This window comes from Caloenas nicobarica, chromosome Z, assembly GCF_036013445.1.
Source record: "Caloenas nicobarica isolate bCalNic1 chromosome Z, bCalNic1.hap1, whole genome shotgun sequence".
Classification (NCBI taxonomy): domain Eukaryota; kingdom Metazoa; phylum Chordata; class Aves; order Columbiformes; family Columbidae; genus Caloenas; species Caloenas nicobarica.
Window position 1 is genome coordinate 38558423 of NC_088284.1, and position 18043 is coordinate 38576465.

The 18043-nt window shown below is 42.8% G+C and overlaps 1 protein-coding gene across 1 annotated transcript in view; it reads left to right on the forward strand.

Moving 5' to 3' along the window:
• The first annotated feature begins 9025 nt into the window (after nucleotides 1-9025).
• The window catches only part of PJA2 (praja ring finger ubiquitin ligase 2), a 33745-nt gene continuing 24727 nt past the window's right edge, over nucleotides 9026-18043 (forward strand). Inside the window, exon 1 of the mRNA XM_065656483.1 lies at nucleotides 9026-9054. The gene's annotated coding sequence lies outside the window, so the exon portion shown is untranslated. The remainder of the gene's footprint in view (nucleotides 9055-18043) is intronic.

Below are 18043 nucleotides of genomic sequence, written 5' to 3' on the forward strand. Positions count from 1 at the left end.
AGCTGGAAAAAATTAAAAATGTTTTACTAATGCTACTAATAAAAATAGAGAAAATAATACAAAATATACAAAACCAATCTTGAAAGTCCCGGCAACGGCTCCGGCAGATGTAGGGCCGGCACCCGAAGTCCTGGACTGGACTCTGCAGCCAACCGGAGCTGGATTCAGTCTGTCACTGGGCCTCAGTTCGCAGGGTCAACTGCAAGGTCCTCTCCCAATGTCAGCCATAAGTAAAAGGGAACGAGATCCTCGTGATCCCCATTTTTATATGAAGTATGATGTGAATGGGATGGAACACTTTAGTTGGTCAATTTTCAGTTCACCTCCTGCTTGCACATCTCGCGGGATGCATCATTATCAATGACCTTGCATTCCATTGCTATGTCTACCAAACCATGTACCTAACTTTCAGAAAAACTGCAGCTAGTAAGAAGACTTTAGCTGACAGGGAAAATTCACTAAAAGAGAAACTTGTTTTTAACAAAACCAGGACAACCTCTTATCTAGATCCTAATGGATTAAACTCGTTGCTTGTCTCTAATGCTTTGAGATCTCTCTCTCAAGAAACAAACAATTGTCAGCCTTAATTTCTAAAGTTGTTTCTTTTTGTCAAAATAGTGTACCAAAATTCCATCAAGGTGCAGCAAGGCCTGGCTACTCTGCAAAAGAAGGCAAGCCAGGAGCCAAGTGTGACAGCGAGTCAGATGGGAGCCGTTGCCTCACTGACAATGTTGCAGGTGTCAGGATCAGGGCCAGAGATGATGACCAGAGTCAAACACAGCCCAGTGTTGACCTGGCAAGGCCATAGTGCTGGAGCGGGTGTAAGGCTGAGTCAGGAGGCCCAGATGGCTTGTTTGGGTCAGGGTCAGACTGGGGGAGGTCTGGGACTAGGTGCAGACCAGCTGTTGCACAGCTGTGGCCCACCAGTAAAGCCACATCTGGAACAGCCCCCATGAGAAAAGAGAGGCAAGCCCTTGCTTCCAGCTTTCTTCACTGCACTGGTGAAGGAGCCCAGCTTGGACTCAGACAGCTGAACTCCTCCATTCTGCCAACTAAACACCAGAAGAGGTGTCACAGCCCTGACAAACTGGACTTTGTACCAAAATCTGGATACATAACACGCATGCATAGACACACTATGTACTTCGGTCAGATCCAGAGAACACTGACAAAATTACTTCAGCTACTCTGAGCTTTTATCTCAGAAATATTTTGTAATTGTATTTTGAAGAGCAAAAATTAACCATTTTAGAACAATGGTTAGGCCTTTCCAGTTAACCTGGTTAGCTTACTATAAATGGCCAGAAGTGCAAGCTCTTGAAACTAGTTACGGAAACATTTTGCTATATAATCCTAGTATCACTTTGGTATTTTTTAAGCTGACAAAACCAATCATTTTGACAGTATCCATTTCTCTTAGTATGCTTACAGGATGCAGTGTCACCATTTTACTGTGTTACAATATCACAATGACACACCTAAGAAATTTGGTAGAGGAGATCAGTTTTGCCCAGTTACAAGTTTTTATATCACCCTTTTTGTTGGATCTTTCATGCCCAGTTTTAAAGTGTGTTGCATGCCTAGGATGTAGCAAGTTCAAAGCAACAGCTGGAACTGCTACAGTAGATGAAGATCAAGTGTACAGTAATTAGGTGTCTTTTAATGCTTTTTTTTTTTCCAGGACAGAAAAGGTGGACTGCTTCTGTTTAAACATGCTGCAATTTAGGAAGGAGGTACAGGAAGAGGTTGCCAGGACCACAAGTGTAAGAAAAACAAGAATCTAGGGAGTTAGCAGCCTTTGCCTTGTTTTGTGCATAGGCCTTCATGCATCTGTTTGACTGCTTCCCTGACAAACAATGTTTTCCTGACTAAAGCCCTTCAAATTTTAATCCTACACTGTACTGGTTGATGAATGAAGAGGAACTATGCTTGTATATTGACTAGGAGAGTCTCAGGTCTGTAGCTATGATTAGTACAGTACCTGTTTGTGTAGTAGCTGTTCGTGGAATTTCATGGGGGCTTGGGGGTGGTGATTTCGTTTTGGTTTGTTTTGTTTCTGCTTGTTGTTGTTGAATACAGAGCTGTTTGCTAGGATCTAATAATTTTCTGATTCAATGTATCATTGCTGAATGAGGTGAAATAATCAGAGACCTTCCTAGGAAATAAACTTTAAATTGTTTTTATTTAGAGAGTACTTCAGGACATAGAAAGATTGCATGCAGTACCTTGTTCATACTTTACAGCTTGAGTACATCTTGGTTCGTTATCATGAGATACAAATACACGTAGAGTGGATTCAGTCTCTTTAAAGAAACTTTAGTATGTTTTGGCCGCCCTGGTAATTTTTTGGTAGTTAGGATTTCATTTACTGCTGTGAGTTATTCTGCAGAGCTCTGTTCTTGCTAACCCATAACAAGAGGTACTTTAGGAGGCCTGGGCAGTAGAAACACGGCTGAATCATTAATACATACTATATAGGGGATGTCAGCATAACATTGAAACAGGCTTCCTAGAGAGGTGGTTGATGCCCCAGGCCAGTCAGTGTTTCAGAGGTATTTGGACAACACCCTTAATAACATACTTTAGCTTTTGGTCAGCCCTGTGTGGCGACGAGAACGATTCATACAGACGCAAACAGAGACACACAGACACAGAGCTCTTGTTAGCAGCGAGAGCAGAGCTGAGCTCTCTTTTATTAACAGTTCTTGATTTATAGGTTTACAGATACAGGGCTGGACCAGGAGGTTAGGCAGTTTTTTCAGAAAATGATATTCTAAACACACCACACTCGTGACTGTTTTCAGTCACGTTCCCATGCGTATCTTGTGAGCGGCATTCTGATCCAGTCATTCACACGTCCAGGCCCAACATTCACACATCATACATATGGGGGCAGTTTTCCAACCCGAGATATCATTCTTACTGGCCTGGGCTATCACTCCTTACACTCATAAAAAACATACTTCTACATAACCTGTCCAAGGCCCTTTAGTTGGAACCGCACGTCCTGCCGTTCCCACAGCCCTGTGGAGAGGTCGGGCAGTCAGACCAGATGATCACTGTAGGTCCCTTCCAACTGAACTGCTCTGCTCTATTCTATTCTGTTCTAAATAAGTGCTATATAAAAGATACATTTATTAATCAGTTGGTAATTACTATGATTAACAATCACATCTCACCAATAAAGCAACCATTTAAATATTCTTATTCTTTAATAACTGGTTTCATTATTCAGCCCAATTTCAGACTATAAGAGCAAGTTCTTTACATATTAAAGTTGTGTTTTATCACCCAAGTAGACTATCTAGACAATGTAACCCAGAATAAAATAATATACCATTTATAACCTTTTTTGTTTTGGTTTGGTTTTGGAGATGTAAAAATGTCTGAAATAGTAGATGGCCTGTTTAGAAGCTCGGTAGGCTGGGTCTTAGTGCCATGCAAAGAACAGTAAGTGACATTAGCTATAAGAAGGAGAAATTATTTTTTCTAAGCTAGTTTAAAATATTTATCTGCAGTACTGTTTCATTGATTTTAATACAGAAATAAATGTTTTGTTACATAGAAATTGCCATAATGAATCAAGAAAAATCTTAAGTCTTTTAAAATCTTCTTTGCAATAGTGGCAGGAATCAAATTGGGGAAGCACTCTGAAGTACAAAGGTAGGGAATAATCCAGTCATGCTGACATCATTTTCCTAATCAGTTAAAAATACTTTAAAATCTCAAATTCTGAACACAGATTTAAAATCCTTCTTTCCATAGATGTTGGTATGTATTTTTTATTTATACTATTGTAAACCTAGGTGTTGACATTATCTATATTAACTGCAAAGTATATCTTGTATGTATCCTGCTACATACTTGTTCTTAACGTTACAAACAATTCATTCACATGAAAAATCTGTTTATTTACTCTTTTGAATACAATATGAATGACAGCATGGATGTATCAGTGATATGGAAGTATTTTATGCAACCATTTAAAATTCATTAGAAAGAAACTGTTAGACTTCATGGACTTTTGAATTATGTCTTTACTGAAGTACAATCATCAATAAGCAAAGCAAGTCTCCAGGAATAATTCAGTCTTGCTTGCCAGCTGAGGATACAAACTCAAGATGTTTTCATAGTAGTAGTGTTCTTTTATTTAGACTGACATTTTCAGGCAAATTTTTTTGTATTTCCATGGAGTGATGGGGTGATGCACCATGAAGAGTATTCACAGAGGCTAATTTTAACCTTTGGTACCTATTTTCTCCTGTTCCCTTTTATGCCAATCTGTGGGTGTGTGAGCTGGATTCCATAAGAGGATGATTTTCAATATAAGCCTGACTTGAAGAGCTGTATCCTCTGCTGCTGAGGGATTTAAGCTCTATTGGTTGCAGAGGTAGTCTATGAACACTAGGCTATCTTGATCTTCTTGAGTAACTCACATCATTGCCTCAAAGTATCTGAGTTTGGCTTTTCTGTCCCTCAGTCTGTCTGCATGCCTTTCAGCACTCCTTTCTAATTGTTTTAAACACTGGCTGTTTTTAGGAAAAAAAATGACAGAAGGAAAGAACTCTTGAATGGAATAGAATAGAATAGAATAGAATAGAATAGAATAGAACAGAACAGAACAGAACAGAATACAGAATACAGAATACAGAATATTTCAGTTGGAAGGGATCTACACTAGTCCAACTGCCTAACCACTTCAGGACTGGCCAAAAGGTAAAGTAGGTTATTAAGGCCATTGCCCAAATGCCTCTTAAACACTGTCAGGCTTGGGGCATCAATCACCTCTCTAGGAAGCCTCTTCCAGTATTTGTCTAACTTCTCAGTAAATAAATGCTTCCTAATGTCCAGTCTAAACCTTTCCTGGCACAGCTTTGAGCCATTCCGAGGTGTCCCGTCACTGGATCTCAGGGAGAAGATATCAGCATCTCCACTTCCCCTCCTCAGGAAGCTGTAGAGAGCAATGAGGTCACCTCTCAGCCTCCTTTTCTCCAAACTAGACAAACCCAGAGTCCTCAGCTACTCCTCACAGGACATGCCTTACAGCCCTTCCACCAGCTGTGCTGCCCTCCTCTGAACTCATTTGAGTACCTTCACATCTTCCTTGAATCGTGGGTCCCAGAACCTCACACAGCTCTCTGGGTGAGGCCACACCAAGGCTGAATCCAGAGGACAATCCCCTCTCCTGAGCGCTGGCTGTGCTGTGTTTGATGCCCCCAGGACGGGGTTTGCCTCTGGGCTGCCAGGGCACACACTGCTGACTCACACTGAGCTGCTGTCAGCCAGCACCCCAGGGCCCCTTCTGCAGGGCAGCTCCACAGACACTGCTCTCCCAGGTCATACTTGTGCCTGCTGTTACTTTGTCCCAGGTGCAGAATCTGGCATTTGTTCTTGTTAAATTCCATGCCAATGATGATTGCCCAGTTCTTCAGTCCACCTAGATCGCCTTGCAAGGCTTCGTGTCCAGTGAGACAGTCAACAGCACCTCCCAGTTTAGTATCATCACCAGACTTACTAATGGTGCATTCAACTCCTTCATCCAGTTCATTAATAAATATATTGAACAGAACAGGCCCTAGAATTGAGCCCTGAGGAACACTGTTGGTGACTGGTCACCAGCCAGATGTAGCCACATTTGCTTCAACCCTTGGAGCTCTGCCTTTCAGCCAGTTCTTCACCCAGTGTGCTGTGAACCTGCTCATCTCACAGCTGGACAACTTGTCCAGAAGGATGCTGTGAGGAACAGTATCAAAAGCCTTACTAAAATCCAGAAAAGCTACATAGAATCATAGAATCATTTTGGTTGCAAGAGACCCTCAGGATCACCGAGTCCAACCATAACTTAACTCTAGCACTAAACCATGTCCCTAAGAACCTCGTCCGCATGTCTTTTAGGCACCCCCAGGGATGGTGACTCCACCACCTCCCTGGGCAGCCCATTCCAATGCCTGACAACCCCTTTCGTGAATACTTTTTTCTTAATATACAATCTAAACCTCCCCTGGTGCAACTTGAGGCCATTTCCTCTTGTCCTATCACTTGCTACTTGGGAGAAGAGACCAACACCCTCCATGCTACAACCTCCTTTCAGGTAGTTGTAGACAGCGATAAGGTCTCCCCTCAGCCTCCTTTTCTCCAGGCTAAACAGCCCCAGCTCCCTCAGCTGCTTCTCATTAGACTTGTGCTCCAGACCCCTCAGCCTCTACCACTCCAGGCTGAGTGGTGGCAGGAGTATGGGACACATTCACAGAAATCACATTTCATTAAGTCCATGTTCACTTGTTTTCTTCTTTGAGGATGTTTATTCTCAATCTGGGTTGTCATGTTTCAACCAGTAGATGTTTGTGTTCATAAATGATTCCTTCCTGATTGTTATGTGTAGAATGTACCCAACATGGTAATACTAGACAACTAAAAAACTTTTGTTGTAGATGGAAGCAGGCTAAAATACCATAATCTAATACTTTTTTTTTTTGAGAACTGGATCTGGTAATTATTGGAATGGTATGGAGATAGTTAAGCTGACAAGAGTGTCGAACAATGTAGTGCACATTAGTTGAAATATTCTACATGAAGTTGGTAAAGAGAGATTTCCCTAAGGAATGACTAATTGTATTAATAAAAATCAATATTCAAACTTCATAAAAATACTTAAAAACGGGGGGTCTTCATCACTATACACAATGTGCAGCATGTGCTCTCTGGCCTTGTTTTGGTATTCACAGAATCACAGAATGTTAGGGATTGGAAGGGACCTCAAAAGATCATCTAGTCCAATCCCCCTGCCAGAGCAGGAAAACTTAGGTGAGGTTACACAGGAAGGCGTCCAGGCGGGTTTTGAATGTCTCCAGAGAAGGAGACTCCACAACCCCCCCGGGCAGCCTGTTCCAGTGTTCTGTCACCCTCACTGAGAAGAAGTTTCTTCTCACATTTAAGTGGAACCTCTTGTGTTCCAGCTTGAACCCATTACCCCTTGTCTTACTGTTGGTCGTCACCGAGAAGAGCCTAGCTCCATCCTCGTGACACCCACCCTTTATATATTTATAAACATTAATGAGGTCACCCCTCAGTCTCCTCTTCTCCAAGCTAAAGAGACCCAGCTCCCTCAGCCTTTCCTCATAAGGGAGATGCTCCACTCCCTTAATCATCTTTGTGGCCCTGCGCTGGACTCTCTCCAGCAGTTCCCTGTCCTTCTTGAACTGAGGGGCCCAGAACTGGACACAATATTCCAGATGAGGTCTCACCAGGGCAGAGTAGAGGGGAAGGAGAACCTCTCTGGACCTACTAACCACCCCCCTTCTAATACACCCCAGGATGCCATTGGCCTTCTTGGCCACAAGGGCACAGTGCTGGCTCATGGTCATCCTGCTGTCCACCAGGACCCCCAGGTCTCTTTCCCCTACACTGCTCTCTAATAGGTCATTCCCCAACCTGTACTGGAACCTGGGGTTGTTCCTGCCCAGATGCAAGACTCTACATTTCCCCTTGTTATATTTCATTAAATTTTTCCCCGCCCAACTCTCTAGCCTGTTCAGATCTCGCTGGATGGCAGCACAGCCTTCTGGCGTGTCAGCCACTCCTCCCAGCTTGGTGTCATCAGCAAACTTGCTGATAGTACACTGAATTCCCTCATCCAAGTCATTGATGAATATATTGAACAGTATTGGTCCCAGAACTGACCCTTGAGGCACTCCACTAGATACAGGCCTCCAACCAGACTCCGCCCCATTGATCACAACTCTCTGGCTTCTTTCCTTCAGCCAGTTTGCGGTCCACCTCACTACCCGATCATCCAGTCCACACTTCCCCAGTTTTGCCGTGAGGATGCTGTGGGAGACAGTGTCAAATGCTTTGCTGAAGTCAAGGTAGACCACATCCACTGCTCTGCCATCGTCAATCCACCTTGTTACGTCTTCATAAAAGGCTATGAGGTTGGTCAAACATGACTTCCCCTTGGTGAAGCCATGTTGACTGTCCCTGATGACCCTCTTCTCCTTGATATGTCTTAAGATGTATTGCACAGTCCACACTCCGTCTTCATCCCAAACGCTGTGTGCTTCTCCTGCTTTCTGTATGCCCAGAAAATAGCACAGTAGTTCTGGCATGAGGCCATTATTTTTCCCATTATTTTTCTTCTTTTCCCTTGCTCTGCCCCCGTCTTTGTTTCCTGTGTAATGTATGTCTTTCTGCTTATCTCCCTCTTTAGTACAATGGATATCACCCGCTGCTGTGCATAAACCTTTGTGCTGCTGCGTGCCACTCTTTCACGCTTCTCCGCAGTAAAACTTGAAATTGCTTTCTGCCTGCCTCTGAATAGCAAAATTTCCTTTGAAATTCAGATAAAAGTGACTGGCCCAGAAGTGAACTCACTCTGCATGATTAAACGACAGATTAAAAGGCTAACAGTAATTTATTCATTAACAGACAACGAATAAAGGCCAGAAACACAAAATCCGGGCAGGAACACCACTCCAGGTGAGCGACCCAGTGGCAGCGGGCGTTCATGAGGCACTCTGGCCGCCACGGGGGCCTCAGGGCCGGCAAGGCCCTGCCACCTCGGAGGCGTCCGCCCTCCTCGCACGGCTCTAGAAGCGCAGGTGAGCGGCGCTCCCGCCGCGGGAGCTCACCGAGCTCACCTCAGTCGGTGAAGGCCGCGATGAGCTCCCGACCTCCGGAGGTTGTAGCTACACAACCCCCAGCCCCGCTAGGCAGGCCCCGGGCGCAGTCGGGACTCACGGCCCTCAAGAAGGGGCAGGTCCTGCAGACCGACGGCTGCCGAAGAGACATCGCCGCCCACCGGACCGGACCATGCCGGGCCGGGCCGGGCCGGGCCCCCGCTCTGCTCCTCAGCGGGGCACAAGCCCCGCCCCACTCCGCCCCTCCGCGGGCAGCAGGTGCAGGCCCACAGTCTCTGTTCCCGCCTCCCCAGCCGGGATTGGTCATTGCTTTTTCACGCTGGCCATGTATTGGCCGCCGGTGGCGGCTGTAAGGGCCTAGGATTGGCTGTAGTGCCGGACGCGGGTAGGCAGGCAGGCGGCGGCTGCGGGGAGGCGGGTGAGCGGGGCTCGGGACGGGTGGGTGAGGGGCCCAGCCCGGCTGGGGCTGGCGCAGTCCGGTGGCTGGGGGTCAAGTCCGGCCCGGCCCCGGCTGAAGCCCGAGACTCTGCATGCGGCCTCTGGCTGGGGAGGGAGGGAGGGCAGGCGGTAGTGGAGCCAGTCAGGGCCGCGCCTCGGCCGTCTTCAGCCTCCGGGGCGCTCACTTGGGCCGCGGAGCGGCGGCTTCCCATCAGGAACAGGCTCGCGGGGCGCGGCCTGTCCCGGCGCAGAGGCCGCCCCGGCAGTCCTGTGCCTGAGGACACGGGCCTCAGCCAGTGGGCCGAAAGAGAGGCCGAGCGAGCACCGCGGCCGTCCCCGACCAGCGCAGCGCGCCGCGGGGGCCCGACGTGTGCCTGCGCGTGAGGGGCCGCCTGTGCGCGCGGGGAAGCCGGCAGGGCACGCGGCTGCGGAGCAGGCACGGGCGGGCCTTCGGTCAAAGGCTCTTCCGCGCTGCGTGTGTGTGTGTGTGTGTGTGTGTTTGTGTTTGTTAACAAGCACACGCCACAACGGCGTGCCGCTGACTCTGTGTTCCGGGCCGGAGGGCAGAGCCTGCTGCGCGGTGCTGAGCCGGTGGCGGTGGCCGTGTCTGGCACGGCAGCCCTGCTGGGCGCTCGCTGCGCTTCCTCAAACAAAGCTGAGTGTGAGCAGGCTCTCCTCCAAAGTTGCCTTGAAGTCAGTTACGAAGCACTCACAGTACCTGTTTGTTGGAGGAGAGGTGGTCTGAGCTGGCTGCGAGCAGAAACACCCCCAAGGAGCATGTCTTGGGCACAGAATCCAGAGGAGGTTTGTTAAGGTTCATCAGCTAAAAGCATGCATTTTCTTACGAGCAAAAATGCATTAACCTGTAGTTACCCTGTGCAAGATGGGTTTTGCGCGTGGATGACAGCCTCCCTGCGGGTGTTTCCTGTGTGTGATTTGATGCTGCCCCTTTAGTAGGTTCTCTTGAACTGCTTGTCTTCAGCTGCGATGACTGGTGGAACTGAGATCCCTCAGAATACTGTGCACTGCAGATGCGTGATTGGATACTGCTGGTGAATTAACACTTTTGTGAAGAATATGTATCTGTTTTACAGCATTTTAATCTGCATGGTGCACGAAGACATAAAAATGTACAAAACGTTGGTATAACTGTGATGCTGAGTATAGGATGTGTTTCAAAACTTAGAGACTGCATTTAGTTCCTTTTTCTATACTCTGACATGTTGAGGCACTTCATTTTTGCAGTGTGGTTCTTGATTTGCAATTGTTTGTATACAGAGTTAAGTAATTTAGAGGAATGATTTTTGTTTAAAATTCTGTTACACTGTATCTAGAAAAAAATAAATTATGTCCTGTAGCAATAAAGAGTGCTGTCAGACTGTTACTGTTCTCCGTTAATGCACAACTCATGAAGAATACATACTTTATAGATGTAAATTTCATTTAGGAGAAGTATGCATATATAAGTCTGTGTAAGCAAATATATGTGATAAAATGTTTATTTGCAGCTGAGTCAGACTTGCACAGAGTCAATTTCCTGCTCTTAACAGCCATTAAAGAAAGGAGAATGTCTGGAAAAAGTTGTTCAGAAAAATAATTATTTTGAAGTTGCATTAAAATGCAGAATCAGGGAACTTTGCAAAATATACCTGTGTTTCTATTTCCTTTGCCAACTCAGTGAGTTGCAATGTAGTGTAGATATTGTGCAAAAGTTCTTGACAGATAAAAGCCTCACCAAAATAGGACATATTTATGAATTTTTACCTTGTTAACCTAGCTGCTCCCATAAAGATGTTTACTTCTAAAAAAGCAGTTTAGCATAGCAAATGAAACATACTGATATGATGTATTGGATGAATTCAGCAAATACTGTTATGGGTATTTGTAGCAAAAGTTTAAACTGGCATTGCTACCATTTTTATATAGTAATCTCCCTTGTGGTCCATAGTACTTGTTGCTTGTTTCGATTCTTAGTCTCTTAGGAAGGCTTCAATAAAACAAAAATTATTACTGTGCTCTACAGCAGTAGAGGCCAGAATCCCATTGCACTTAGGACAATACATTTGTAAGGCAGGCAGTCCCTGGCTTGCAGTTTGCAATGTAAATAGTGCTTGTTTGGCATCTGAGGCTATTGGAGTTGAGGATGTAAATGAAGTTGCAAGCATAAAATTTACAGTTCAATGAAGGTTTATGCTAGTATTTCTGAATAATGTTTTGAACAAACAAAGTATAGGGAGCAAATTTGTTCTAGTTCATTTATTTGCTGACATGTTAGTGATCCCCCTGCATTTTTATGGATAGGGCTGTAAGTCTGATAATGACCACTGCAGAGTTCTAATAATACCTCAGTAGTCTTCTGCCTATATGTTTAGTTGTGTATTAGGGCAGGTCCCAAAGGTTTGCTTTGCGTTCGTTTCAGTTGGCAAATGTATTTAAAAACTTCAGATAATACCTTGAAACAATATCAAAGTTATGGAAACAACTTTGAATGTGGAATGAATATAGGTGAACCCAAACTTCTGGAGGAGGGGAATGCTGGCTAAACTCGGCATTCTGTTCAGAGCGTCAATGGAGAAGTGATAGTTTGAATGTCTTTAAAAGATGCACTAACCGTAGCTTGGGATGGTACTTTGCATCAGTGTTTGGAACTTCAGCTTTGTGTATTTGATAGCCTGAAGTTGAACGAAACACACTTCATGCTGTTTATCACAGGAATATCCTGAAGTGCCTGGAGTAATGCTGTATGCATTTAATATAGGGGCACCTGTTAGAGTTGTTGAAGTGTAAATTATAGTAGGTGTTGCAAAAACCTTGGTTCTCTTGTGGGCCACACCTGCCTGGCTATATTTGTGATATTGTGGAGCAGGGCTATAGCTTATTTATATGGCAAATGAAGATAATGACCTTTTAGTAATGAGCGCAGTACTGTGGGAAGGTGACAGAATGGCTGGCCATTAAATTGCTAATGGGTCTTGTGTCATGGAGGAAAAACATCTTTAGAAATTTTGCTGCCAATGGTGTTAATCATTCTGTGTAGTTTTAAAACAGCTTTTCAAATTTGATAAATATCAAGTGTGTGCTGTGATACTAGACCCTTACACAGCTTTTCAGATTAACTAAACATGTGACTGTGGAAACAAAGAGAACTTCAGCTGGTACATGTGTATCCCTGTTAGTATGTGCTTACAAGTATTAAAACATGACCTGAAGATTGCAGTTGTTCAGATGCTAAAATGGCTTGTGGTTTTTATGTATTGCTATAAAATTGGTAATATCTCTCTGGGTGCTAAGCAGTGAAAAGAAAATCCAAGGTGATAACCGATTTGAGTATGAAATGATGCAACTTGTTGATACTATAGAAAACCCGAATACAGCTATAAGGTTCTGATCCTGAAAGTGGATTATGGATGATTACTTAAAGGATTAGTGATAACCAGTTATACTGAAATGCTCTACCCCGTTAGCTTAGTGTCAGAGGTGAAATTTTTGAAACCATCAGGAAAGAAGTTTCCATAACCGGAATTATTTTACAACAGTAACAAAACATGCGTTCTGCTTTAGTGTCTCTGTAGTTGGCTTTTTGTCTTAAATAGGTGTGTCTTCATCATGTGTTCAGTGAACAAGATCTTTGTAGCTTGGTAACGGCTTAAAAAATCATGGTGTGAGATTTTGAGCATTTCTTAGGGTCAGGAATCTGCATCAATAAAAAAATTGGCTAAAAATTGGCTCCTAGGTAATGGTTCTGTATTATATTTCCAAGAGTGTAGTGAAAAGTGGTTGTTTTTAAAAGGAGGTGAAAAAAAAAAAAAAAGAAACAAAAACAAACCCACCACAAAGTATTTGTATCACACCCAGCAAAACTGGTGCAATTTCATACAGCATATCAATTGTATAACCTTTTAGAATTTTTTGAAAAGAAAAAAATATGTAAAAGTGATAGAGATGTTGATAGGTAGAGAAGTGGTGATTTGTCTTCTAAGTTATGTGAAGGCAAGCAAATAGTGATTGAGAGTCACTTTCTAGGTTATATCTAAGTCTACACAACATGGGTTTTGGAAAAAAAGCATACAGATTTTCCTCTCCACCCTACATAGTCATGTATGATTGTGGTTCTAGCCCTGGGAGCAGAATAAATATCTGAAATTCTGGAGGGCTAGTTTAGAGAAATAATGGATGTCTGGTAGGGACGTCAAACAGTTATCCTGTCATGCTTTTCCTCTCTCCCAATCCTTCCTTACAGTGATTCTTCATTAGATGTTTGTTTGAATCAGCATTGCTGATTGGTATTCTTCAGCCTCCCCAAGCAATCTGTTTAACTGGTATGATATTCCTAGTGGTAGAAATGTTACCCGTATGTTGTTTCCATGTGTTGTTCCCAAGTGTCAGAGAAATCTTCCTTGCTGCCATCTAAGAGTGATCTTTTTTGAATTATGGTACTTAAAAATGTTTGCAGAGAGCTAGATCTGATTTTTAACAGCATTGGTTAGGATAGAAGGGTGACTTCCTGTTGTATATCCTTTAACACAGCTCCGTATGTTGTTGTATGCCAAAACAGAGGGAAATACGGACTCGTAACTTGTGGTCCTCTACAATCCTCTGCTGCCCTTTTGCTTAGCTGCCCATTGCCAATTACTCCCCCTTTAGTTTTCCTCAGATTTTTATTTCTACCTGACAATAATGTCCTGTACTTTTCTTTTTGAGAATGATTTCACTTTCTTCACAGGTATATTAGAATGACTTCACATTTTTTCTAAAATTTAAAATTCTTGAAGGCCCAACTGACTTCAGGTGAGCTCTCCTGTCTGTTGGTTGGATCGGAGGCTTTTGTTACCCTTGTATCCAAGATACAGAATTTTGCTTATGAAAGTTTAAAGCAAGTGAAAGTTTAAGAAAGTTCAAAGCACTGAATTTTTGCTGTTCTTCAGGAAAAAAACCCAAACAACTACTTCTAAAAAACGACTTGCATTACTTTTTGTAGTGGATGAGGATTCATTACGTGGCTTTGGTTAACTTCAACAAAGACAGTTATGTAAGATGAAAGACAAAAATACATCTTTGGGCCTGATAGTTTGCTGAATTTGCTATCTCCGTCATGGAAGAGTTTCAAGTACCTGACTTTCCACGTTGGAATTCTCTTGTCATTGCTGATTTGCTGTGTTTATCAGGGAGGAAGTGCCTATTCTAACTTGTTAAAGTAAGTTGAGGTCATCTGCACTGGTAAAAGTGAACCTTATCTGCTTAAACTATAAAAAGATTTGGTGTTTTGTTTAGTACTGGCTTCTGTTTGCTGTCTTTCAGCTCTAGAGAGATGCTTCCTCCTCCAGAAAGTTTATAATTGGAACTCTAATAGAAATGCAAAATGTGAAAGTCATAGGCAAATGAAAAAGAGGACAGATATGGGGGGTTTTGGTGCTTTTTTATTTTTTAGTGGATGGAGAATTTTAGTGGGAGGGAGAGAAGGAGATGGGCTACCAGTACAGCTTTTATTAAGAATAAGGACTGAATTTCTGCATATCTTCTGAAAAGCAGTAGGTAAAAATTACTACTTTCATGCCCTTAGTTTAGTACACATGTTTAGAATATGAAAACTGTTGATGTTGGGGAAGGAGAGATAAGAATTTCAGCTGATGCTTAGCAGCCTATAACAGAACACATTGCTGCAGGGGCTACTGGCAAAGTTAGGCTTTTTATTCTTAAAGTTGTAATGCTAACTTTCTAAGGGATGGTGGGACTTGTTCTTAATGTTAGTACACGACGCATACACTGTCCTGATCTTTAAAAGCTTTTAATACTTCAGTACTTAATCTTCCTGCTCTCTTGAGTTGAGATTTACTGTGGAATCTCTGCTGAAGTTATTCATCAGGATAAAAACTGGAAAAGCAATTATTGTAGTAAGCCAGAGCTGGTAGTTGGTAGGACAGATTTACATGTCCTACCAAAGCCAGGGCTGAGTCAAAGTCGGGGAAGAAGAAAGTGGTGCATTCAAACTATTTACAGTTTTGTGTAAGTAAATAGATCTGGGCTAAAATCAGAGCAAGTCAGTGCAAATAAACTGGAAATAATGCAGTTGAATATAGTGTTGGAGCCGCTAGATCATCAGAGGACAGTGAGAAATGAGCGCTGAAATGGTTACAGATCAGTGCCCAGTGATGCAGGGGCTTTGGCAGCAGAGTTTTTGTGATTCCTGCCTTGGGCTGCTTGTATCTTGCTTGGTTCTACAGCCTCAGCTGTGCCTCTGCTGAGCTTTGAAAAAATGAAGACAGAATTAAACCCTCAAAGAGGGAGTTTGATAAAGCTGAGTAAGTTCATGCAGTCCACTTCACAGCTTAAGAGCCAACTGTTGTAATTGCAGCTGCATCAGAGAAAGCCAGCCTAACCCTGGCTCCTTGGCTGACGTGAACAGATGGCAGACATCTGTGCAGAGATATTCTGTGCACCGATGTTGGTTGGAAGAGCCTGGATGAAGCAACAGCAACCATGCAGGATCTTGAATTCTAGGAGGATGCCTAAGGAACTGTATCAAGATGGTGTTTTTTTAGTAACTCACCCATTCAGACACCTCTACAGGGGAGGTGATGACTGGGCTCCACTTGTGAAAGGAGTTCTGGACTTGAAGCAATTTCGCGTCTCTATTTTTCTTCATGGCTTTACTAAATACTAATTACTCTGTGAATATATGTAATGCATTCATTCAGAACAACCATGTAGAGTTTCCTGCATATACTTGAATTCAGTATTGTTTATATAGTGCCAGCACCTGTTCCCTTTAAAGTCTGGGAAAATTTTTTGTGATTTGGATAGTGCTGTGAATCATATATGCTGATTATAGGAGATACTCCTCATTTCAATTAATTATGCAGATAACGTCCAAAATACTAATCCGCTTGCTTCTTTTAGCCTGCATGTTGAGTAATGCTTTGATAAATAAAGAAACTATTTATTTTGTATGCCTTAATGGATTGTAACATTTCAGAACCTCAGTTTTGCGTTTATGGCACAAAATGCATCAAAAGCTTCAAAATTCCAAGAAATACAAAAGGGAAACTGTTTAGTATTGAAGTAGAAGGAAGCTGCTGTCACCTTACTGGTGTTCATCCCTTCCATTTTGGTATTTGGGACGAGTCTCTGATCAGTATCAGAATATTTTGCAGTGATCTTGCTTTTGGGGGCCTTTCCTTTTAAAATGTGTGTGTGGAGGTGGATGCTAGTAGTATTTTGTTGAGAGAGAGATATATATTTGTTTATTATCTTTTCAGGCAATTCAGATGGGTGTCTTATGTAGTCCACTGAAGCATTCATATGTCATTGAGGGAAGACAAGTAGTATTCCTCAGTAAGGAGAGGAAGAAAAAGACACGAAGCTTTCTTCAAAGTTGTCTTCAGATCTCTACTGTTGAAAGAGAAAGCTTTTTTTCTGAAACAGCATTTTAGAGTTTGTGTCCTCTAAAATGTTGGCTACTAACCATTTAGATTTGAAGCACAAATAATATGCTTCATATACTATCACCAAGCTTCCTATATTAAAATGCTACCAAATATCTGGGAGATAGGGTCTGTTTGGTGATCTCATCTTTCTTCTATCTTCCCATAGTATAATCTCTTACTGTTCTTTGATCTGACTTGATGTTCCTTGGAGAATAGGAATTTGTCCCATAAAAAAAAAAAATCCGTGGAAGGGTGCTCTGGAACTAAATCCCTCCCTTCCCTTTCAAGCCCTGGGGATGCACTACCTTTCCTGCTTCTTGGCTGTTACCAGATGACTGTCAGTGCACTGCTGCTGCGCTTTCCAGTCCTGCTGCTGCTAGGAGCACCCGTCTGGCTCCCATCCCTTCCTCTGGCTGCGGGAGGCGGAAGCCTGTGCGGATCCCCTGCCCTAGGGACAGGGCTGCAAGGCCTTTGGGGAGCATGTGTGCAAACAGTACAGGGCAGAGAAGGAGTGAACTGTCTTAAAAGCATCAGGACCTCATTTTGGTACTGTATACGCTTTGTGTTGTAAGACCACCTTTTATTGCTGTTTTACTGTTGCTAGCATTGACTCTGGTTGTATCAAAATTGATAGGGTCAGGCTAGTAGTGTAAGTATAAACATGTTGACACCAGGTGTGCGTGCACACTTTTAAGTTAAGGGTTTTGTTTAGAGTGTTGTAACAAGTGTGAAGAGCCCAGTGCTTTTTTTGAAGTTCACAAAATAGAAATTTGCTCTGATTAGTATATTCATTAGCTCTCTAAATAGTTATAAATGCAGAATTATTTTTATCATTGGAGTGGGCGAGGTCACAATAAGCATTCCATTTATTCACAAAGGTATTAGATATCTTTAAATGCCTATATGTATTTCCAAAGTTAGGACCACAGTGGAAAAAAATACCCAATTTATATTTGCTGAAAGGATGCTTTACACTATGGAGATTCCAGAGACCTAAACTGGTCTTTTTTTTTTTTTTTCTGAAGGTACAGCCTGCTGCTGTTTCAGTCATTAACAAAATAATCAGTTTCTGTAATCTGAGAGGTAAAGAAAAAAGTTTATTTTCATTTAAAGCGAACTCAGTGGTAGGCCAGCTGCCAGCTTGTGGAACTTGGACCACAGGCCACTTTCACCCTCAAGCAAAGAGTTTTTTTAAGTAAAAACGTTTTTACTAAGTAAAAACATTGATTTAGTGGAATCTATAGCTCAAAGGAGACTACAAAATAACCTGGAAGGCTAATGAAAAGCCAATAATTAATGCCTGAGAAATAAATCCCTGAAGCATATTCAATTTTTTCAGTGTACATGTAGCTGAGCTGATATTGCTTATGGAAATAATCACCACTCTGTTCTCAAATACCTTAACAGCCTAAAGTCACTGCTGAACCAAAGACTTTGAAGAAGGAACTTTTTGCTGAATAAATCTGGTCCTTTAGAAGAAGTTTGATTTTTGCTTATGATATGGTGTGCTGGTTTTATCTGGGATAGAGTTAAATTTCCTCATAG